The sequence below is a fragment of the Balaenoptera borealis genome (assembly GCF_965194805.1).
Source record: "Balaenoptera borealis genome assembly, chromosome: 5".
Taxonomy (NCBI): Eukaryota; Metazoa; Chordata; class Mammalia; order Artiodactyla; family Balaenopteridae; genus Balaenoptera; species Balaenoptera borealis.
In genome coordinates, this window is record NC_138862.1 from 66,376,361 (window position 1) to 66,400,543 (window position 24,183).

Here is a 24,183-nt window from a genome sequence, read left to right on the forward strand (position 1 = left end):
GGTGACAATCCCACTTAAAATCACACTCTTCCACTAGATACTAAATCCTTATTACCCCACACTATTCTCTCCATCCCCATCCCACCATAGTACTTATTACCTTCTAACATGTTACATAATTTACATATTTATTATTCTTGTTGTTTACTGTCTTCTCCTGCCAATTAGAATTGTTCATGATGTACTCCCAGCACTATAACACTACCTCACATATTAAAATCACTCAGTAAATTTTGCTGTACAGCAGAAACTAACACAACATTGTAAAGCAACTATACTCCAATAAAAATTAATTTTAAAAATCACCCAATAAATACTTGATGAATGAATGAATGAGTCTCCTATCCTCAGCCCTCTACTCTCATAGGCTTACATCTAATACACTTGCCCACTGACAACCTCCAGACCTCCAGTTCCTTGGTTCTTTAGCTTTCTCACGGTCTCTCTTCCTTCCTCTACTCAATTTCAAACCTCTGGTTGGTTATCTGAACTGTTCTCTCAACAACACCCAATTCCCTTTCCAAACAGACCCTTTTGCTGCACTTGCTCGACAAAACTCGCATCAAAAGTTCAATCCATTGATGTTACTCAGCCATAAAAAGAATGAAATATTGCCATTTGCAGCAACGTGGGTGGACCTAGAGATTATCATACTAAGTGAAGTAACTCAGACAGAGAAAGACAAATATCATATGATATCACTTATATGTGGAATCTGAAAAATAATACAAATCAACATACTTACAAAACAGAAACAGACTCACAGACATAGAAAACTTATGGTTACTAAAGGGGAAGCGGGGGAGGGATAAATTAGGAGTATGGGATTAACAGATACACACCACTATATACAAAACAGATAAACAAGGATTTACTGTACAGCATAGGGAACTGTATTCAGTATCTTGTAATAACCTGTAATGCAGAAGAATCTGAAGCTGTACACCGGAAACTAACACAAACTGTAAATCAACTATAGTTAAATAAAAAAAAAAATTACAGTTCACTGTCTGCTTTTACATCCAGGCCGCTGACTGCTGGGGGGGAAAACTGTAAAACCTTGTAGACCGTTGCCACCAAAATCAATCAGCCAAGCTTACTGTACTACCAGTCAATCTTTTTATTTGTTCTATGAGTTATTTCTTCATATTTCCTTTGTGAGTGACTCACTTCACTGGATTCAAAGAAATAAGAGCACGTGTCTGTCTGGATGATGCCCTCAGTCTGGGCTTGGTGCCCTCCTCCGCATCCTTATACTACCCCAGGGTATATGTGCATCAATACAATTGTTGTGTTATATTACAAGACAATTGTATTGATTTTGTTGTCTCACTAGACAATTTCTACTCCTCAAAAGCCAGGCTGTTTCTTATTTGTCTGTATTTCAGCCCCTAGCACAGGCTTTGGAAAATGGCAAGTGTTCCATAACCATTTGTTAGATGGATGAATGAATGAATGAATTCATTAATGGACATGGAAGGGCCATTGTTTCTTCCTTTCTTTGTTGTCTTCCCTAATCTCATTTTTCCCTGGCAATGCTCTCCTCTGTCAGGTGGAGGAAGGAGGCTCTCATCCTTCCCAAAGTGTGCCAAATGGCCATAAAGTGGCAGAGATCCTTGACAGTCAGGGGGAGAGTCAAGAGCCGGTTCAATGTGTGCTAAGACAAGAGGGGTACATTCTGGGTAATGGTAGGAGCTTTAGGAGGGTCCCCTTGGTCCCTTCTAGAATGGCTGGAAAGTCCCTGGCATTACTGAACACAAAAGGGCCAAGATATTTTAGGTGCCGTGGACTTCCACAGACACAGGGTTTTAACCACTTGGCAAATCCCCAGCCCCCAAACCCTCACTGAAAAGCTGTGTCATCTGGGTGAGCCCCTCCTCTGCTTCCTCTCTCAGCATGGTGCCAAGGGAGTCTAAAAATAAATGAGAGAAAGGATCCTAATGGGATGCTTGTGAAGCTTTTTGCTCTCCCATTCTTTGTTTCCAGGAAAGCACAGCATCTTGGGGATGTGTATACTCACACAGGCACACATGCATATGTGTTCACTTGTCTCCAGTGAAATCAGGCCACTTGAAAGATTCCTTTCCATTGGCTGAATTCATCTTGGAGAATCCCCCCAGGAAATGCCTTTGTCGAATATGTCTCTTACATCATGTGTCGAGGGCCATGTAGGCCCAGTGATATGATTGTTGTTGAGCAATTGATGGATGAAACCTCATCCTCATGACCACACAGGCTACAGGGTCTCAGGTGACATCTGCTCAGAGGTTAACACGCATCCCATTCTGACTTCAGAAAATCTGCTGATCTTGATTTGCTGCTTGCAGCTAGGCTGCAATGCATGCCTTCTCTTTACATCCTTGCAGGCAGTAAATGACGTTTTGTCATGAACTAAAACACTCAGCCCTGCTTCTTGTCCTGAGTGAGGCTGGCCTCTCTAAATTTGCCTGCTTTCCTGTAGCCATAAGTGCTTGCAGAGCCTTGTTTTACACGGAGGGACCGAGGTCCCTACCAACTATTCTGTCAATTCAGGCCTATAGCACTGAAGCTGGGGAGGAACTAGATGAATAGGGACATTCTGCCTGCAGAAGAGCCAAATGGTTAGCAGTGGTTTGACTTGATGAAATCTAGGGTCCCTTCCAGCTCTTCCCTTCTCAACTTATTCCAGAAGCAAATTTCTTTTCCCTGCTCTGGCTTATTAATAAGCCAGTCACACTTTGCATTTCTTTTTTTTGTTTTTTCAAAAGATTTTTTTTTTGGGGGGGTATAGTTGTTTTACAATGTTGTGTTAGTTTCTACTGTGCAGTGGCGTTCCCTGTGCTATAGAGCAGGTTCTTATTAGTTGTCTATTTTATACATATTAGTGTATATATGTCAATCCCAGTCTCCCAATTCATCCCACCACCATCCCCCACTTGCCCCCCTTGGACCCTTTGCATTTCTGCTTCTCTAACTTAAGCAGGAACAATAGGCTGACCTGGTTACCAGAGATGCATTAGAATTTATGTCTCAATCAATCAATCAAAATATTTAGCTATTAAGTGCAAAAGAAAACTTGGTATACATCCTGCCCCTAAATTTCCCTTTAACAGATGATCTTCATGTCTCCATGTTTTATTCATTATTATCTTTTTAATAAACTTTCTGCATGAGACATCAATTCAACAATTCTTAAATATCTACTTGTCAAGGTATTAAGAAGAACTGGAGACAGGAAAGCAAATGAGATATAATTTCTGTCCTCAGCTCATTAGGACTCCACCTCTCTGGTTTCTAATGTTTTCATGGCAAAGACAATTTTCTTATTCTGTCATCATTTCTTATGCCTGTCATCTTTTAAAATAGAATAAAAATTTAATTTAATATTACCAGTTATTTTCTCAGTATACACTGAGCAATTTAACAAAATCTATGTATATGAATGTATGTTTAATATGGATATTTTTATGTAACTATGAATATCAATTTCCAGTATACAAATTTCAGAATGCATAGCTCTCATGGACTATAAACAGGCCTAAGGATCAATTTAAAAATGCAGCCTTGCAAATATTTTTAAAGCTGAAATGTGAATATTTAGATATAAGACCCAATGCCCATTAATTACTTCATTATACCGGCTCAAGTTTAGGACAGTGGTGAAAAAGCATACTGATAGATTCAAGATAAGCTGGTGATGAGAAGGAAAAAAGGGTACCAAAGGGTACCCTTACTAGAAAGGAGCTTGTATGGTTTTAATTAGGAGTATTACGGTCACATTCCACATAGATTTTTTAAAAATTAGTTTCTATGTCTCACGCACTTGTAATATATTTTAAATGTGTTTTTAAATGCTGGTGAGGGGGAAACACTAGAAACACAAAAAATCCTCTTCTGTCATATAACCTCAGACCCTAGGGGGTAGGCATGTGCTGTAATTTATGAAGCAGTGATTTCAACTTCCTTTCTCCCTTCAGCTGTGGGAAAGGCCTTGAGCAATTCCTAACAGGAGCTTGTAGCACTTCCCAAAGGACAGAGCAGATGCCCTGATTTTAAGTAGAGCATAAAGCACGAGCACAACTGGCCACGTGAAACACCCAATCACAGGGCATCTGCTGTGAACCAGAATATTACCATTTACCAGGTGACATGTAAATTGATCTCTCTGAGGCACGAAAGACTGGCCTGCCATCTTGGGGAGGTTTCTTTCCCTCTTCCCCTTCTTTCTCATCCTCAGGTTGGTGGTATTAGAACTTTGGGCCTTAGGGAATCTGAGTGGAATCCCAAACAGCTACAACTGCTGGAATCATTCCCTACTGGGCCAGAATCTGGGAATTCATGATGTTGGGACTGGGTTTTACTCAGCTTTGTCTCTATCAGCACCATCTACAGGGCCCTGAAGCTGGTGGAAACCTATTAAATGTCTCTTATCCTGGATAAATCATGAGTCTTGGAAGGGTACTCCAAAGAGAAAAAGGGAGACTTCTAGAAAGGCAGGACCTGCTTGCTCCCCACCACTCTGCCCCCGACAAATGCCTAGGACAGGCTTTGAGTCTTAGGGTTCTAAGGAACATGGCTTTAACCACTGAGTGAACCTGATTCCCTTATTTTAAGATGAAGGGACCTGTATGCAGTTTCACAGCCAGATAGGGACCACGTGGGGACAGCTAATCTAGATGTCCTGACTCCTGGTTCCTTCTGGTGTTCTCTCACTTCCCCCCAGTCTACCCCAGCCACCTGGGACCTGTGTCCATCCTACTGATCAACGAACTTCTGCTAGGGCCTTCCTGACCCTGGTTTCTAACATCCTGCAGTAGCTCTGGCAGGCCCAGGGTTTTCTTTTCTTTCTTTCTTTCTTTTTTTAAATATTTATTTGTTTATTTATTTGGCTGCGCTGGGTCTTAGTTGCAGCATGTGGGCTCTTCATTGCCGCATGCAGGATCTAGTTCCCCGACCAGGGATCGAACCCGGGCCCCCTGCATTGGGAGTGCAGAGTCGTAACCACTGGACCACCAGGGAAATCCCAGGCTCGGGGTTTTCACCTCTGCCTTCTCACCTTTAGCTGGAATTTACCATCGAGAGGAGACAGAGAGGAAGTCTGAGTCCCCTGGAGTACCTTCTGCTGGGCACTGCCTGCCTCTTCCAATTCTGATTGCTGGCCTGTACCTCAGACCTTGGCAGGGTTCCCTACGACTCCTGGCTCAACCTACTGGCTGAAACCCTAGACTGAATTCTTGCTACAGCTGGCTTTGGGCTCTTGGTTTCCATCATTGTCTAGTGTCCAAGTCTTGGCCCCAGCAATGGCCTGGAAGTGTCTGCCCTAGGCTGTGACAGGAGTTGCATATTCTGACCTGTAATCTGATGTGAAAGGAACAACTGTTAGTCTGTGTGTATGTTTAAGCAGCTTTCATGGATTAACACTGAGGTTAATACTGAGGTAACATAAATTTGTGGAAAAGGCGTGGCTTTGAAATCGGACGGACTAGATTGACTAACTGTGTGTGATGGGTGATCTGTCTAACCATGCTGAGGTGGTTTCTTCATCTCAGTTGGGGAAAATAATGTTTATCCTCCTGAGTGCTATATGGGTTAGAGATAATGTACCTGAAGTAAAAAGCAGATAAGAAGCCTGTGACAGAAAGTAACAACTAGTACCTTTAAGTTAAATTGTCTGTGTGTTCACATACAGGGACTAAATGCTGATTTCATGATGTTTGAAGTAGTGAAGGACCCTGAAGTACCTCTGGATCACCAAAAATTACATTATAGTCAGAATCATATGAATACATATTTTCTCTACTACTTAGAATATTGATAATTATACAGAGTAATATTAAAAAGAGTAGGCAACATCAATTATATATTTAATATGTGCTAGGCTGTGCTCTACATATACTACGTAATGCAATATTCACAGCATTCTGAGATACACAGTATCATTACTCCTATTCAAAAAAAAAATTTTTTTTTTACTTATTTTTATTTTTATTTTTTGGCTGTGTCACCTGGCATGCGGGATCTTAGTTCCCCAACGAGGGATCGAACCCGTGTCCCCTGCAGTGGAAGTGCAAAGTCTTAACCACTGGACTGCCAGCGAAGTCCCATTACTCCTATTTTTAAATAGAGAAGTGGGATTTAGCAAAGTTCATTAAAGTGATCAAGTCACATGCCTAATAAGTGATGGAGCTGGGATCTGAGGTGGAGTTTGATTCCAGAGCCTGAGTTCTTATGCCATTTAATCTTTCACCGGGCACACCTTTAACCTTGTTAAGGGATGTTAACTTTTTTTTTTTTTTTTTGGCCACACCGCGCGGCACACAGAACTTCCCCGACCAGGGTTGGAACCCGTGTCCCCTGCAGTGGAAGCAGAATGTCTTAACCACTGGACCACCAGGGAAGTCCAGGATGTCAACATTTCTTAACCCCTCTTTCCATTTTCCCACCTAGGCCTATTGAGGAAAGGTTTTCCTCCCACTCTCCCCATGTGGGAAACTGCTGAGGAGGAAGCTTTCACCTCCCTCTCCACCCCAGTACTCACTCTTCCCCGAGCGAGCAGGAGTCCACAGTCAGACTGAAGAGAGGTAACAGGCCTGGGCCACGTTCTACCGAACAGTCTCCAAGGCAGGAATTTCCACTCCACTTCCCTCCTTTCCCATCTCCACCGGGCAACGAACTCGTCTCCCTTCCTGGGGCCCATTTTAGTGTTGTGTCAAGCAGCGCTTTCTAATTTAGCTTTCACCAGAAATCCCTGTGCTTTCTTTTTCTCAAAAGACTTTTTCTTTTGAAATTATTTGACTCACAGGGAATTGCAAAACAGAACAGAGAGTTTCTGTGTACCCTTCGCCCAGCTTTCTCCAAAGATAACATATTACATAACTAGAGTACATTATCAAAACCAGGAAATCGACACTGGTGCAATACTATCAACTAAACTATAGACCCTATTCGAGTTTCACCAGTTTTTACGTGCACTCTTTGTGTGTGTGTAGATCTATGAAATTTACCACATGTATAGATTAATGCATTGATAACTACCACCATAATCAGGATACTAAACTCTTCCATTATGCAAACAAACAAAACCTCCCTCCAACTACCCGCTCCAAGTCACACCCTTCCCTCCAACCATAAGCCCTGGCAACCTCTGATCTGTTCTTCATCACTATAAATTCATCTCTTGAGAATGCCATATAAATAGAATCATACAGTATTTAACCTCTTGAGACTGGCTTTTTTCCCTCGGCATAATGCCCTTGAGGTTCATCCCGTTGTTGCATGTGTTAACAGCTTGCTCCCTTTTATTGCTGGGTAGTGTTCCACTATATGGAGGTACCACAGTTTGTTTATCCATTCACCTGTTGAAGGATGTTTGGGTTGTTTCTAGGTTTTGATTATTACAAAGAAAGCTTCTATAAACATCTGTGTACAGTTTTTTTTTTTTTTTGGTGAAGATAAGTTTTGATTTCTCTAGGGTAAATACCCAGGAGTGTGATTGCTGAATAACACAGTAAGTGTATGTTTGACTTTGTACAAATCTGCCAAACTGTTTTCCAGAGTAGTGGTACCATTTTACCCACCAGCAATGTATGAGAGATCCAGTTTCTTTGCATCCTTGCTGACACTTGGTCTTGTCAGTATGTGTGCTTTTGGCTAGTGTGGCACATGTCAGCCTTTAAGAGTAGAAACCTTGGACACCTTCTGATTATCAGCGCTGTGTGTTTGTATGCCCTCTGACTGGACCGAATCCTGGAGGGGAGTAGAGTGTGCTTAAGGTTCCGAATTCTTATCAAGCGTCTCCTGTATGCCAGACACTGTGGCAGGTGCTAGGAAATAAACAAAAATATTGTATTTGAATTTGAGGACTCAATATGAGGCAGAGGAAATAGATAAGTGGATGGGTAAATATGAAACAATGTAGCAAGTACTATGGGTATATGCAAAGTGCTGTGGACATTGATAAAGGAATTGTGCCTTAGAACAGTGGTTCTTAAATTTTAGAATTGGTAAGAATCACCTGAAGAGCTTGTTAAAGTACAGATCTGGCCATCATCCTCCAAAGTGTCAGATTCAGTAGGGTCTACCGTAGGGCGCCAAGAATTTGTATTTCTAACAAGTTCCCGGATGCTACTGATGCTGGTGGTCCAGGGCCCACATTTTGATGGACAAGAGTTTGTCTTAAAGGATGAACAGGAGTTTATCAGGTGAAAAATGAGAAGAGTCATGAAACAAGGAAGAGCATGAGGAAAGGCTGGGTGATGAAAGTGCATAGTATGCTCTAGGAATGGCCATTATCTTGTATGATGAAAGTACAACTTAAGGGCTTCCCTGGTGGCGCAGTGGTTGAGAATCTGCCTGCCAATGCAGGGGACACGGGTTCGAGCCCTGGTCTGGGGAGATCCCACATGCCGCGGAGCAACTAGGCCCGTGAGCCACAACTACTGAGCCTGTGCGTCTGGAGCCTGTGCTCCGCAACAAGAGAGGCCGCGATAGTGAGAGGCCCGTGCACTGCAATGAAGAGTGGCCCCCGCTCGCCGCAACTAGAGAAAGCCCTCGCACAGAAACGAAGACCCAACACAGCCATAAATAAATAAATAAATAATTCCCATTTAAAAAAAAAAAAAAAAAGTCATGTTCCTTGCTTTAAAAAAAAAAAAAAAAGAAAGTACAACTTAATTTAAAGGGAATAAACAGAAATTGTAGATTAAGGCCAGACTACAAAAGACCTTAAGTGCTTACCTTAGGAGTTGGGTAGGCAACAGAAGTCTATGTTTGAAGAAAAAAATGCTGGCAAGAGGGCAGAAGCTGAACCGGAAATGGACAAGAGCAGTTAGGGGGCTCCTGTAAGAATTCAGATGAAAAGTAGATCAGGACTACACTTGGGCAACAGAGGTGGATAATAGGAGAACAATTTTAGAGACATTTCAGAGATTAAATGTCTAAGACTTGGTGACTAACTGGATGTATAGGGAGACAAGGAAATCCAGAATGAGAAATGTGGATGGTAGTGCTATTAATGGAGACAGGAAATACACGGAGGTAGAGAGAGATTAGTGGTAAGGTATGAGTCTGGTTTTTGGTCACCAAATCTGAACTGACTGAGGAACATCCATCTGACAATATCAACTATGAAGTTAGAATGTGGGATTTGAAAAAGGCAGGGCTTGGGGATATGTCACAGGAGGGATTAAGACCAGGTGATGGGTATAGTCTAAGAAGTGAATTAAGACTGGAACGAAAGATGATATCAACATTAAATGGGTAGGTGGAATACAGGAGCCAGTGAAAGCAGCTGGTAAGAAGCAAACAGCTAAAACCAGGACAATCATGTATGGTAAAGTTAAGAACAGAGAAGTTTTCAGAAAGGAGGAACAGAGGAGATGGTTAAGTGTTAACATGGCTTGAGGCTAAACAGGATGGCATCTAAAAAGAGATGAGTTGATTTAACGACGTTGTCAAAGGCCATTTCACGGGAATCTGGGCATGGGTTGAAGAATGAGCTGGACGTGAGGAAGTGGAGATGGCTGGTGAATACCACTCTTCTAAGAAGCTTGGTGGTAATAGGAAGGAGAGGGCTAGGGCAAGAGCTTCGGAGAAAGGCATGGCCAAGAGAAAAATTTCTTCTGGAGGCCTTCAAAAGTCTCAAGACGAATGTCAACAGATTCCAGTGGCTAATCAGTATTTATTTGTCTACCTGACTTGAAATATGCAAAACAGAGAAAACTATTTGATCAACTACTACTGATTCATTCATAGGAGGCAATTTGAATGTGGTAATCACTCTGGTATCTTTCTCAATAAATTCAGAGGCACATAATTAGTTTAGACTTATTGTCTTTTGGTCTCTGAGCACTCCCTGTGCCCCATTATTAACAGCAAAAGATCCCACTGTTATTCTAAGCTTCTTCTTTTTAATAGATTTAAATAATCCCTTTATGTGTTTTGGACTCTCTTCAAAGGTGCTTCTCAAAGTCTTTTTTCCTATTTTGTACCTAACCTGACATACTCTGTGGGCTCCCTGATCTCTTCTGGGTAGCTTTTTACAGTCTTTGAGAGATGTCTTTTCCCCTCCACAATAACCATTGTGACTATCACATTTTTAAGTGCTTGGATTCTTTTCTTTTTTTTAATTCTCAGTTACTCTTTCCCTACACTTCCAATAAAATCTCTTAAAACAGTCTCCAATCTTCTTATGACTTTCAAAGCCTACGTTTCAATTTTCCCTTAGCTAATACTCATATTTTGTCATAGTTTCCCTTTGAACACTGAATGATTGAGATAAATTTTCTGGGCTTATGGATTGAATGTGTCATGATAACTCACCTTAATTGGCTCACCCATGGTTACCTCCTAAGACCAATGCCTAGTCACAAGGCAAGAACCACAGCCAGGACATTTTTCTAACTGTAGGTGGTTTGAAACCTCCTGTTACAGCAAAGTTGAGTCTATCAAAAATCTCTGTTAAAAAGCTCGCTTCTACCTCTTGACCTGCTTAGACTTTTTACAATTCACATTTAGTTCAATTTTTAATACCTGGCATAATTTCTAAGTTTCTAAATCTTTAACATTTCTATATTGGTATCATCAGCTTGGTCATCTAGTCTAAGGCACTGGTTCTCAAACACTGGAATCATCTGGAAAGCTGGAAAAAACTGCTGCTACTGTCCCACTCCCAGACATTCTGATTTAACTGGTCTAGGCTGAAGCCTGGATATCAGGATTTTTAAAAGCTCCCTAAGAGATTCTAATATAAACCAAGTTTGAGATATCACTGGTTTATATTCCTAACATAAATAATCTAATTTTAAAAATTATGAAAGGATTTGAATAGACATTTCTCCAAAGAAGATGCACAAATGATCCATAAGTACGTGAAAAAATGCTCAACATTATTAGCCATCAGAGAAGTGCAAATCAAAACCACAAAACCACTTTATATACACTAGGATGGCTAGAATAAAGAAGACAGATAATAACAAGTGTCGGCAATGATGTGGAGGGAACTGGAACCCTCAAACATTGCTAGTGAGACTGTAAAATGCTAGAGCTACTTAGGAAAAGAGCTCAGCATTTATGTAAACACAGAGCCACCACATGACGCAGAAATTTCACTCCTAGACATACACCCAAGATAAAGGAAAACATAATGTCCACACAAAAACTTATACATGAATCTTCATAGCAGCATATTATTCATAATAGACAAAAAAGGGGAAATAACCAAATATCTATCAGCTGATAATTGGATAAACAAAATGTGGAATATTCATGCAACAGAATGTTATTCAGCCATAAAAAGGAATGAAGTGTTGCTTCATACTACAACATGGATGAACCTTGCAATCATTATGCTAAGATTACGCTAAGTGAAAGAAGCCAGATACAAAGGGCCACATGTTGTATGACTCCATTTATATGTATTGTCCAGATTAGGCAAATTTATAGAGATAGAAGGTAGATTAGTAGTTGCTAGAGGCTGGGGGAGGGAAGAAATAGGGAGGGACTGATAACAGGTATGAGGTTTCTTTTCAGAGTAATGAAATTATTCTGGAATTAGATAGTGATGATAATTGTCCAACCTTCTGAATTGTACACTTTAAAAAGATGAATTTCCGGCTTCCCTGGTGGCGCAGTGGTTAAGAATCCACCTGCCAATGCAGGGGACACGGGTTCAAGCCCTGCTCTGGGAAGATCCAACATGCCTCAGAGCAACTAAGCCCGTGCGCCACAACTACTGAGCCTGCGCTCTAGAGTCCGTGAGCCACAACTACTGAGCCCGCGTGCCACAACTACTGAAGTCTGCAGGCCTAGAGCCCGTGCTCCACAGCAAAAGAAGCCACCACAACGAGAAGCCCGCGCACCGCAACGAATAGTCCCCGCTTGCCGCAACTAGAGAAAGCCCGCATGCAGCAACGACGACCCAATGCAGCCAAAAATTAATTAATTATTAAAAAAAAAGATGAATTGCATGGTGTGTGAATTATATCTCAAAAGAATAAGTATATTCTTATTGTTATCTTATGTGTCTGAGGAATTCTTACCCACGAAGATTTGAGAAAGACTCTCCTTGCCAATAACATTTCTATTTTACTACTGTTTGCTGTATATCTCTCACAAAACTAGGTCACCTCCTTCCCTTTCTGGTAAGAATCTAAAGCCCAGGGTAAAGTCTCACAATGTGCCAGAATGAAACATCTGGCTTTCGTCACCTTTACTAAAGAAGGATATGAGGAAAATAAATAAATTCTGGAGAAGAAAAGCTGAGTGGCAGAGTCTCTAAAGAATGGGGACAGACCACTCTGCAGCCTGGACAGGAGAAGACCAATGGGGATGTCATAGATACCTATTAAATCACAAAGAGAGCTTGTGTATACTAGAAGGAAATCCTGGAGTACTTGAAAGAGATGATACCATTTAAAGGTTCAGAAATGCAAAGTTAGGACATGAAAAATAAAGTAACAACTTCACAAAACAGGTAATGATCTAAGGATGATCATTATCATTATTCCCCTGAAAGATAGTACAGGCAATAAAATACAGTTTTAAGGAAATGGCCCTATAGTAGATTATTTTATCAAAATGTTACTACTAATAGGAGTTTTAATTTTTTTCTTTAAAATTTCAAAAGATTTTAATTGTGGTAAAATAAAAATAAAATTACATACAATAAAACAACATAAAATTTACCATCTTAACCCTGTTTAAGTGTACAGTTCAGTAGTATTAATTATATTGACATTGTTGTGTAACCAATCTCCAGAACTTTTTCAACTTGCAAAACTGAAACTCTATACCCATTAAACAATAATTTCCCATTTCTCCCTCCCTCCCCTCAGCCCCTAGCAACAACCATTTTATTTTCTATTTCTATGAGTTTGACTACCCTTGATATCTCATATAAGTAGATGCATACAGTATTTGTCTTTTTGTGAGTGGCTTATTTCACTTAATGTCCTCAAGATACATCCGTGTTGTAACATATGTCAATTTCCTTCCCTTTTAAGGCTGAATAATATTCCATTGCATGTATATCTCACATTTTGTTTATCCATTCATCTGTCAGTGGACACTTGGATAGCTTGTTTTTTGGGGGCAGGGGCGTAGATGGGACCAAATACTAAAGTTGATATCCAGAGGATTAACCTGTCTTCTCCTAATAAGGTGCTTGGTATCACTATCAGAAACAGAAAGATGGTCAGAATTGGGGCTCAAATGGTGGCCAAAGAGGTTAGACCAGAATTCAGGAGTCTAGGCAGACTCATAGGATTAACACACACAAACCAGATAATGGGAGCATGAAAGGAAGAAGAAGCAGTGGTAATTTAGGGATTGAACATGCAAGGATGTCTAAAACCAGGAGATCTTGGTACAACATTGTGAATCAACTATATTTCAATTAAAAAAATTAAAAAAAAAGTAAAACCAGGACATCACTTTGAGGAAGAGAAATACAGAAGAAAGAGTCAACAAGGGACTTCCCTGGGAGTCCAGTGGTTAAGACTTTGCCTTCCAATGCAGGGGGTGTGGGTTCAATCCCTGGTCGGGGAGCTGAGATCCCACATGCTTCACGGACAAAAAACCAAAATATAAAACAGAAGCAATGTTGTAACAAATTCAATAAAGACTTCAAAAAAAATTAAAAAAAAAAAAGAAAGAGTCAACAAAATAGTGAACTATGAGTGAGAATCAAAGTCTGCCAAGCAGGGTCAGGAAGTACAGAAAATTAGCAGAGGACCCAGTGAATGAGGGGTTGTACCAGAAAGGGAGGGTATACTACAGGCTAGTGTAGGTATCTAAGGGAGAGGTCTAGGATTCTAGCAGGCAGTATGCCACCAGGAAAGGAATGAACAGACTCTAAATAGACACTGGCTGCTCCCCTCTGGCCTCTGCCCTAGGGCATGTTGATTTGATAAGAGAGAGGGGGAAAATGAAAATAGATAGGCCATCCAGAGAAAACCGTAATTCAAAAAGATACATGCACCCCAGTGTTCATTGCAGTGCTATTCACAATAGCCAGGACATGGACACAACCTAAATGTCCATCAACAGAGGAATGGATAAAGAAGATGTGGTACATATACACAATGGAATATTACTCAGCCATAAAAAAGAACAAAATAATGCCATTTGCAGCAACATGGATGGACCCAGAGATTCTCATACTGAGTGAAGTAAGTCGACAGAGAAAGACAAATATATGATAGCGTTTATATGTGGAATCTAAAAAAAGACTACAAATGAACTTATCTACAAAACCAAAATAGATTTACAGATATAGAAAATAAACTTACGGGGGCTTCCCTGGTGGCACAGTGGTTAAGAATCCGCCTGCCAGTGCAGGGGACACGGGTTCAAGCCCTGGTCCGGGAAGATCCCACATGCTGTGGAGCAACTAAGCCCATGCGCCACAACTACTGAGCCGTGCTCTAGAGCCCACGAGCCACAACTACTGAGCCTGTGTGCCACAACTACTGAAGCTCGCGTGCCTAGAGCCCATGCTCCGCAACAAGAGAAGCCACCGCCATGAGAAGCCTGCGCACTGCAACAAGAGTAGCCCCTGCTTGCTGCAACTAGAGAAAGCCCGCGAGCAACAATGAAGACCCAATGCAGCCAAAAATAAAATAAATAAATTTATTAAAAAAAAAGAAAAAGAAAATAAACTTATGGTTACCAGGGAGTGGGAAGGAAGACTGGGATTGATGCATACACACTACCATATATAAAATAGATAACTAATAAGGACCTACTGTATAGCACAAGGAACTCTACTCAATACTCCGTAATGGCCTATATGGGAAAAGAATCTAAAAAAGAGTGTATATATGTATTTGTATAACAGATTCGCTTTGCTGTAACCTGAAACTAACACAACATTGTAAATCAATTATACCCCAATAAAAATTTTTTTTTTAATTTTTTATTTATTATTTATTTATTATGTTTATTTTTGGCTGTGTCGGGTCTTCGTTTCTGTGTGAGGGCTTTCTCCAGTTGCGGCGAGTGGGGGCCACTTTTCATCGCGGTGCACAGGCCTCTCACTATCGCGGCCTCTCTTGTTGCGGAGCAGAGGCTCCAGACGCTCAGGCTCAATAGTTGTGGCTCACGGGCCCAGCTGCTCCGCGGCATGTGGGATCTTCCCAGACCAGGGCTCGAACCTGTGTCCCCTGCATTGGCAGGCAGATTCTCAACCACTGTGCCACCAGGGAAGCCCCAAAATTTTTTTTAGAAAAGTAAATAGATAGGCCAGATCTAGGAAATTTATACTGCATTCTGGAGCTGACTCCCAACATCCAAAATGGTGTGGCTACTTTGATTTCCATCCAGAGTGGTGTCAATATTGGCATGGGTTGGATTTGGTGAGGCTGCAGGGATATCTACACAGCGGGGATGCCTGGGGTCCAGAGAGTGTTAGTTATAGTCTGAAAGTTGTTAGTGGGGCCTGCTATAATATGAATTTAGTACTAATTTAGACCACTTATTTTCTTGTGCCTACAGCCAAACTATGCCCAGATTCGAGGGGTGGGACCAAACTGATAGTTGAAAGTTAATGGGTGGGGGGCAGATACAAAAAGAAGAAGGGTATAGAGGTTAGAAGACAATCAGTTCTTTGCAATCCTAGGCTATACAGTAATGTTACTGGTCCACTGTGAAATTTCTCAGAATGAGACATAACTGTTCAGATATTACATACACAACATTACCAGCTTGTTTTTCTTTTCTCTCTTTCTTCTTTAAAAGAGTTTAGAGTATATAAGTACGATGTGCAGGAAAAACATGTTCCTAGAAAATTATATTCACAGATAAGCTTCTCTAATTTGCCAGTTCTTCTCTGCTGAGGCATGTTTTCCAGCAAACAAAATGCACTAATAAATCTATCAGGGACAGGAAGGCAGTGGGGGACAGCTGCAGCCGCAGCATCCAGGAGTGACAATGATTAATTCCTACATCTGCTCAGTCAGATAGAAACAAAGGTCACTGTGCATAGATTAGCATCCTGATCACCACCTCCTCCTAACACACACACACACACACACACACACACGCACGCACGCACACGGGAATAGCATCTTCCTCCATTGATCATGGCAAAGTTCAAAATGCCTGAAATATGTCTACTGTCTGAAAACTTCCCTCCCCCCAGAAACCAAGCTCTTTAGTGGGACAGAGATGGAAGAAGGAATAGAATAGGATCAGCAACTGATTAATGTCAGATTACTGTCTAACCTTGTTAACATCCAAATTAAGTGAAAATTTGATGCTCAGCTACATTTACGAAAGCAAAGGGAACAGGAAATTTAAGAACAAATCCTGATGCAGGAATTTGATCAAAGTAAGAAAGGCTATTATGGTGAAGCAGTTGAACACGTGGACATCTGGCATTATGTAAGGAAAGTATTTAGAAGCTGACTCTTCGTCCTCATGTTCAGCGGTCTCCTGAAGACATCGCCACTTCCTATTCATGACTTCTACACTTATAGATCCCTGACAGGTTGACTTTTTTTTTTTTTTTTTTTTAAAGAAATTCACGTTCTTTTTTATTTATTTATTTATGACTGTGTTGAGTCTTCGTTTCTGTGCGAGGGCTTTCTCTAGTTGCGGCAAGTGGGGACCACTCTTCATCGCGGTGCGCGGGCCTCTCACCATCGCGGCCTCTCTTGTTGCGGAGCACAGGCTCCAGACGCGCAGGCTCAGTAATTGTGGCTCACGGGCCCAGTTGCTCCGTGGCATGTGGGATCTTCCCAGACCAGGGCTCGAACCCGTGTCCCCTGCATTGGCAGGCAGATTCTCAACCACTGCGCCACCAGGGAAGCCCAGGTTGACTTTTTAAAAAAATAATCGTGGACAAGGAAAGGTATTTTTTAAGTGCACAAATTATAAATGTTTAGCTCAGTGAATTATTACAAGGAAAACATCTATGTAACTATCATCCAAATCAAGAAAAAGAACATTTCAATACCTCAAAACCTCCACTCATAATTATTACCCTTTCCTTCCTCCCTAAAGGTGCACCACTATCTTGACTTTTTTTTTTTCACTAGCTTGACTTTTAACACTATACTTTAGTTATGCCTGCTTTTAAACTGTATTTAAGGGGAAGCATATAGTACATGTTCTTTTGTGGCTAGCTTTTAAAATTTGTTTGTGAGATTTGGCCATGTTTCTGGGTGTTAACTATAACTTGTTCATTTTCATTGTTGAATAGTATTTCATTGCAAGAATGTACCATAACTTATTTATTCCTTTTACTATTAAAGGACAGTTGGGGTGACTACAAATAATGCTAGTGTGAATATTCTTTATACAACTTTTGGTATAAATGTGCATACATTTCTCATGGGAATAATTCAGAAGTGGATTTGCTGGATCACAAGGTATATGAATTGTTAATTTTAGAAAATATGCCATATAAGAAAAATAAGTACTAGGGATGTAATGTACAACATGGTAAATATAATTAACACTGCTGTATGTTACATATGAAAGTTGTTAATAGAGTGACTCCTAAGAGTTCTCATCACAAGGAAAAAGTTTTTTTTCTATTTCTTTAATTTTGTATCTCTACAAGATGATGGATGGTCACTAAACTTACTGTGATAATCATTTCATGATGTATGTAACAAGTCATAATGCTGTACACCTTAAACTTATATAGTGTTATATGTCAATTATATCTCAATAAACCTGGGAGAAAAAAAATTTTCACAGGAAAAAAAAGAAGATATACCAAATCACTTTCCAAAGTGGTTGTACCAATTTGCACTCTCACCATGAGCAGATAAGAATTTCACAGCTTCGCATCTTTATCTTAACATTATCTTTAAAAATTTAAGTCATTTGGTGTATATCTCATAGTATTAATTTGCTTTTCCCCAGCCATAGGTAACCACTAATATACTTTGTCTATATAGATTTGTCTATTCTAAGCATTTTAATAAATGGAATCATAATATATATGGTCTTCTCAAAAAGGGAAAGAAATCCAAACATAACACTAAAGATAGTCTTCAAATCAAAAGGGAAGAGAACAAAAGAAAAAAGGAACAAAAAAGAACTAAAAAAATCCCCAAAACAGTTAACAAAATGGCAATAAGTACATACCTATCAATACTTTAAAGGAAAATGGACTAAATGATCCAATCAAGCCACATAGCACAGGGAGATCAGCTTGGTGCTTTGCGTCCACCTAGAGGGGTGGGATAGGGAGGGTGGGAGGGAGATGCAAGAGGGAGGAGGTATGGGGATATATGTATATGTGTAGCTGATTCACTTTGTTATAAAGCAGAAACTAACACAATATTGTAAAGCAATTACACTCCAATAAAGATGTTTAAAAAAAATGATCCAATCAAAAGACACAGACTGGCTGAATGGATACAAAAACACCACCCATATATATGCTGCCTACAAGAGACTCACTTCAGATCTAAAGACACACAAAACTAAAAGCAAGGGGATGGAAAAAAGAATATTCCATGCAAATGGAAATCAAACAAAAGCTGGGGCAGCAATACTCATATGAGACAAAATAGACTTTAAAACAAAAACTGTAGCAAGAACAAAGGAGGTCATTACATAATAATTAAGGGATTGATCCAAGAAGATATAGCAATTATAAATACATATGTGCTCAACATAGAAGCACATATAAAAAACTTTATATTTATATATATAATAAAACATTCCATCCCAAAGCAGCAGAATACACATTCTTTTCAAGTGCACATGGAATATTTTCCAGGATAGATCATTTGCTAGGCCACAAAACAAGTCTCAGGAAATTTAAGAAAACTGAAATCATATCAAGCATCTTTTCTGACCACAATACTATGAGACTAGAAATCAATTACAAGAAAATAACTGCAAAAAACATAAACATGTGGAGTCTAAACAATATGCTACTAAACAACCAAAGGATCACTGAAGAAATCAAAGAAGAAATTTTTTAAAAACCTGAAGACAAAAGAAAATAAAAGCACAACAATCCAAAAACTATGGGATGCAGAAAAAGCAGTTCTAAGAGGGAAGTTTATAGTGATGCAAGCTACTTTAGGAAACAACAAAAAATCTCCAATAAACAACCTAACCTCATACTTAAAGAAGAAAAAACAAAACCCAAAGTTAGTAGAAGGAAAAAAAATCATAAAGATCATAGCAGAAATAAATGAAATACGGACTGAAAAACAATAGAAAAGATCAATGGAACTAACAGCTCGTTCTTTGAAAAGACAAACAAAATTGATAAACCTTCAGCCAGACTCATCAAGAAAAAAGGAGAGAGGGCCCAAATCAATAAAATCAGAAAGGAAAAATGAGAAGTTACAACTGGCACCACAGAAATACATTCTTGCTGGGTATGGCCACAGGCAAGGCCCTGACTGCTCCTTAACTAGACCATTTCTCAGGGCTATGTTTGCAGTGAGCAACCTTGAGGGATGAGGTAACATACCCCACCCCTCAGACAAAGAATAGGCTTGTTACGACTCACTATAAAAGTGATGAATTCCCCAGGCTTAGGTTCCTTTCCTTTAATGGTAACCCCCTGTGTGTGCAAGTATCATCCGTCATGGGCCATGCATCATCCCCATGGGACTGATGGCATGGGAACCAGCACAAACCCAACATGAAGCTCTGACTACTGCTTTCTACCATGAGTAATGAAGTACTTTGTTTCTGACCCAAGAGTCTTGTGTCTTTTGCCAGCATAAAATAGTAACAGGCTAAGTTGTTAACTTATAAGTAGGGCAAAATCTCATACCCTACACAATTCTTTTTTTTTTAAATTAATTTATTTATTTATTTATTTATTTTTGGCTGCATTGGGTCTTCGTTGCTGCGTGCAGGCTTTCTCTGTGGTGGTGAGTGGGGGCTATTCTTCGTTGCGGTGCGTGGGCTTCTCATTGTGGTGGCTTCTCTTGCTGTGAAGCACAGGCTCTAGGCATGCAGGCTTCAGCAGCTGCGGCACGTGGGCTTGGTAGTTGTGGCTCACAGGCTCTAGAGCACAGGCTCAGTAGTTGTGGTGCACGGGCTTAGTTGCTCCGTGGCATGTGGGATCTTCCTGGACCAGGGCTCGAACCCGTGTCCCCTGCATTGGCAGGCAGATTCTTAACCACTGAGCCACCAGGGAAGCCCCCCTACACAATTCTTATTACTCAAACTTTTTGATTTCCCAGGTAGTAAAACCCCAGATACTGGGGATTATTGTGGGAATGCTACTTTCAATTCTGAGAAGTAACAATATGTAAATAACTACCATCTAAATCATTATCACAAATGACAGTGAGATAAGGTCTTAGAATAAAAGATAGTCCTTTAATTGAACAAGTTTAGCTTCATGCAAAACTTATGACATTGCCCTTGTTTTGTGCATTTCAGAGGAGGCACCAGGAGAGCCTCCCTTTCGACATGAAAGGTCTACTTTGCTCCAAGAGTTAATTTGGTCCTTATTAAACTGCATGAGGAATCTAGGAAAAAAGAGTGCATTCCCCCATATCAGTCAATAATACCTAGCACACTTAACAGATGGGTTTTAGGTCACCTAGCAGGGCCCTTTGGAAAAGGACACCAAATATGGTATACTTTTTCACTCATGAGAACCTTCTCAGAAAAATAAGAATGTTTATGGACTACATTTTCAGTAGCTTTATTGAGTGTAACTGACATACAATAACTGTATGATTTTTGAAGATTATATGATTTATTAAGTTTTGATATATGTATATACCTGTGAAATATTTGCCACATTCAAGGTAATGAACCATCACCCCCAAAAGTTTCCACATGCCCCTTGGTCATCCCTCCTTCCTGCTCTTCTGTGTTACCCCCCACCTGCAGGCAACCATTCATCTGATCTCTATCACTACAGATTAGTTAACAATAGATTAATTTTCTAGAATTTGTATAATTGGTATTATATAGTATACAATCTTTTTTGCCTGTCTTCCTTCACTCAGCATAATTATTTTGATATCCATCCATGTTGTTCCAAATATTAATAATTATTTTAATGTTGAGTAGTATTTCATTGTATGGATATACCAAAATTCGTTCATCCATTCACTTGTTGATGGATATTTGTTATTTCCAGTTTTTGGCTATTACAAATAAAGTTGTTACGAACATGGTATACAAGTATGGTATACATATAGTTTAATTTCTCTGGGTAAAAACCTAAGAGCAGAATGACTGGATCATATTGTAGCCGTATATTGAACTTTTAAAGAAACGTTCAGACTGTTTTCCAAAGTGGTTGTACCATATTACATTCCCACCAGCAGTATATGCCAATTTAGCCAGTCTTTTAAAATTTCAACCATTCTAATAGGTGTGTAGTGGTATTTCATTGTGGTTTTAATATGCATTTCCCTATGACGAATGGTGTTGACTATCTTTTCACATGTTTATTTGCTATCCATATATCTTCTCTGGTGAAGTGTCTGTTCAAACCTTTCACTCATTTTTTTGTTGTTGTTGGATTGCTTCTTTTATTATCAATTTTTAGTATTATTTATATATTCTGGATACAAGTTTATCAGATACATGACTTGCAGATATTTTCTTCCAGTATGTGGTTTTCTTTTCATTTTCTTAAGTTTCTCTTTAGAAGAGAAGATGTTTCTAATTTTGATGAAGTTCAACTCACCAATGCTTTGTTTTATGGATTTTACTTTTATTGTTGTACCTAATAAATCTTTGCTTATTATAAGGTCAAAAAATTGTTATCCTATGTTTTCTTTGAGAAATTTTACAGTTTCAGATTTTTTTAGATTTAATAGATAGGTCTATGATCCATTTTCAGTTAATTTCTAAATATGGCGCAAGATGTAGATCAAAGTTCATTTCTGCATATGGGTATCCAATTGTTCCAGCACCATTTGTTGAAAAGACTGACTGTCCCTTCTCCACTGAATTGCCTTTGCACCTTTGTTGAAAAGCAGTTTCCCATATATGCATAGGTTTATTTCTGGATTCTATCTGTTCTTTACCCAATACCAAACTGTCTTCATTACTGTAGCTTTGTAACATCTTGAAATCAGGTGGTCCTAGTCCTCCAACTTTATTCTTCTTTAAAGTTGTTTTGGCTTTTCTAGGTGCTTCATATTTCCATGTGAATCGTAGAACCAGCTTGTCAATTTATACAAAAAAAGGCCAGCTGAATTGTGATTGTGATTGGGTTTAGTCTATAGATCAATAAGGGGAGAATTAACAATATTGAGTCTTCTAACCCATGAACACAATATGTCTCCATTTATTTAGAATTTCTTTAATATCTCTCAGCAATGTTTTGTAGTTTTCAGTGCACAAGTATTTCACATTGTTTGTTAGATTTATCCCTAAATATTTCATATTTTTTATGCTACTGTAAATGGCATTACTTTTAATTTCACTTTTCAGTTGTTTTTACTATATAGAAATACAGTTGAGTTTTGTACATTGATCTTGTACCCTGCAATCTTGTTAAACTAATTTATTAGTTCTAATTGTTTTTTAAAAAAATAGATTCCATTGAATTTTCTATACAGATGATCGGGTAACCTGAAGGTAAGCCATTTTAGTTCTTCCTTTCTAAGTTAGGTGACTTTTATTTCTCTTTGCATTGGCTAAAACCTTCACTGTTGAATAGAACTGGTGAGAGCAGACATCTTGCTTCTGGTCACAATGGGAAAGCATTTAGTCTTCTACCATTAAAAATGGTAGGGAGTTAAGTTGAGGGAGTTCTTTTCTATTTTACTTTGTTGAGATTTTATCAGAAATGGATGTTGAACCTTGACATTGTCAAATGCTCTTTCTATGCCTATTAAGATGATCATATGGTTTTCTTTTTTAGTTGGTAAACATGGTGTATTATATTGATTGATATATGGATGTTAAAACAACTTTGCATTCCTGGAATAAACTTCACTTTGTCATGATGAATTATCCTTTTGATATTGGTTGTACTCAATTTGTTAAAATTTTGTTTAGAATTTTGGATCTATGTTCATGAGCCTATAGTTTTTTTCTCTTCTAAATTCTTTGTTTCCTAACTCATTAGAATAAGTTAGGAAGTGCTTCCTTATTTTCAGTTTCTTAGAAGAGTTTGTGTAGAACTAGTAATATTTCTACAATACAGGCACAGTTTAGCAGGGTGCCTCTGGCTCAGGGTCTCTCACAAGTATACCCCTTGGTGAGCCATGGCTGCAGTCCTCCAAGGCTCGACTGGGGGAAAATCTGCTTCCAAGTGTATTCACACTGCTCTTAGCAGGACTCAAGATCTATTTTGAAGCTCACTGACATGGCTGTTAATAAGCCTCAGGTCCTTGATGGCCACAGACTGGAAACATCATCTCCTGGCCATGTGGGCCTCTCTGCAGGGCAGCTCACAAAATGGAAGGTGGCATCCCTCAGAGTGAGTGAGTGAAAGAGTGAGAGGGATCCAAGTTGGAAGCCATAGTCTTTTTGTAACCTTATCCCAAGTGACTAATAAGCAAATCAGTCAGTCCAGCCCATACTCAAGGAGAAGAGATTTCACAATATTGTGACTACCAGGAGGTAGGACTTATTGGAGAACATTTTAGAGACTGCCTACCAAAGTTGTTCATGATATTAACTTATTTTCCTTCTAATATTTATAGAATCTTTAGTGATGACAGCTCTCTCTTCCTTACTTGGGTAGTTATATATTCTCTTTTTTTTTTCCTGGTCACTTGGTCTAGAAGTTGGTCAATCTTATTGATCTTCATAAAGTTTTTGGTTTTTCTGTTTTTTTCTGTTGCTTTTCTGTTTTTCATTTTATCAGTTTCCACTCTGATTTTTATTATTCCTTTCTTCTGCTTATTTGGGGACTCAGCTGCTCTTGTTTTCTGTTTTGTAAGGTGGATCTTTCTTCTTTATAATATGTAGTGTAGTGCTCTAATTTCCCCTGAAGTACTGGCTTTAATGACATCCAAAAATTTTTGATATATTGTGTTTTCACCCTCATTCAGTTGAAAATACTTTCTAGTTTCCCTTCTGATTTCTTCTTTGACCATGGGTTATTTTAAAGTGTTCTATTTAGTTTCCAAATATTTCAGAATTTTCCAGAGATCTCTCTGTTACGGATTTCTAATTTAATTTCATTCTGGTCAGAGAACATACTTTGTATAATTTGAATCCTTTTAAATTTAATAAGATCTTCTCTATGGCCCAGAAGACGATCTATCTTGGTAAATGTTCTGTGTGTACTTGAAA

The 24,183-nt window shown here is 39.3% G+C and overlaps 1 protein-coding gene across 5 annotated transcripts in view; it reads right to left on the minus strand.

Annotated features, from left to right (window-relative positions):
• Positions 1 to 24,183, minus strand: part of GPR156 (G protein-coupled receptor 156) — an 89,283-nt gene that overhangs the window by 33,056 nt on the left and 32,044 nt on the right. Inside the window, exon 2 of one of the 5 annotated variants that reach the window (XM_082394885.1) lies at positions 18,076 to 18,160. The exons of the other annotated variants lie outside the window; for them this stretch is intronic. The gene's annotated coding sequence lies outside the window, so the exon portion shown is untranslated. The remainder of the gene's footprint in view (positions 1 to 18,075; positions 18,161 to 24,183) is intronic. 5 annotated transcript variants of the gene reach the window in all.